The sequence below is a fragment of the Leptodactylus fuscus genome, chromosome 9 (genome assembly GCF_031893055.1).
Source record: "Leptodactylus fuscus isolate aLepFus1 chromosome 9, aLepFus1.hap2, whole genome shotgun sequence".
Taxonomy (NCBI): domain Eukaryota; kingdom Metazoa; phylum Chordata; class Amphibia; order Anura; family Leptodactylidae; genus Leptodactylus; species Leptodactylus fuscus.
The window spans coordinates 25,091,085-25,092,150 of record NC_134273.1 but is presented as its reverse complement, the minus strand read 5'-3'; the positions used below and the strand labels follow the sequence as shown (position 1 = coordinate 25,092,150).

The following is a 1,066-nucleotide window of genomic DNA, read 5'->3' as shown; positions in this document are numbered from 1 at the left end:
TGTCGTAGTTCCTGTCCCACCTCCCCTGCGCAGTTATTGGTGCGAAAAAAGCGCCAGGGAAGGTGGGAGGGGATACGATTTTTTTACTGCGTTTGCCTCGTGGTATTCAATTGGAATTGAATACCTCGAACGGCCTAATATTCAATCGAACATCTACTCGATCGGTGTTCGTTCATCTCTAATAACAAACAATACTACTGCACAAAATCAAATGAAATGGCACAATGTCTATTCCTGAATAAGACAAAAACTAACAATTGTCATCTACTCCTTTGTTGAACAGTGAAGAATGGGTGCCTAACACCTGCCAAACAATTGGTGGAAGACAAGGCAGAGTAAGTCTAACAAGAAGCCCTAAATATCTGGCTTGTTTGGTTTCTTTCTTGTATCCCTCCTCTTGTCTACATGCTGTTAATTTTATATACCCACTTTTTCCAGCGTGCATTGCCCAGCCGACTGCGAGAAACACCCGAACAGGGTGTGGGGTACAGATGTCTACAGCCCTGTAAGTCAGCACTGAAATAAAAAATGGAGTCTAACATAACGTGGACTTTTACTAAAATTCATAATCACGTATAATACTTGCCATGAAGTATTGTAGAAAAATATCATGATGTATTACTCTTGTATTTGCCTTTAGGAATCCTCAGTGTGCCAAGCCGCAATACACTCCAGAGTAATGAAACGAGGGGAAAGTAAAAACATAACAGTGGAAAGAATCCCAGGTCAAATCCATTACGAAGGATCAAGCAGAAATCAAATCAGTTCAAAACCATCTGGTGCTGCTCCATGGTCTTTCATAGTACGCTTACCAAGGGAAGAACCAGAGGAATCATTGCCATTCAAGTTACCAGAAGGTGAATTTTAAAGTCTGTTAAGATTTCTTTTTTTTAAGCAAATATATTATTATTTTTCGAGCCATGTGATAATCGTTTAGTTTCTTTAAAAATCAGAGATGAGCGAACACCGTTCGATTGAATAGCTATTCGATCGAATATCAGGCCGTTCGAGGTATTCGTTTCCAATCGAATACCATGTGGCATATGCAATAAAAATTCGTATCCCC

The 1,066-nt window shown here is 39.9% G+C and overlaps 1 long non-coding RNA gene across 1 annotated transcript; it reads left to right on the top strand.

Annotated features, from left to right (window-relative positions):
- Nucleotides 1-280: 280 nt before the first annotated feature.
- LOC142218146 (uncharacterized) lies at nucleotides 281-703 on the top strand. Its single transcript, XR_012717445.1, has 3 exons — nucleotides 281-335; nucleotides 439-505; nucleotides 641-703. It is a non-coding gene; the product is annotated as an uncharacterized LOC142218146 (long non-coding RNA).
- The last annotated feature ends 363 nt before the right edge of the window (nucleotides 704-1,066 follow it).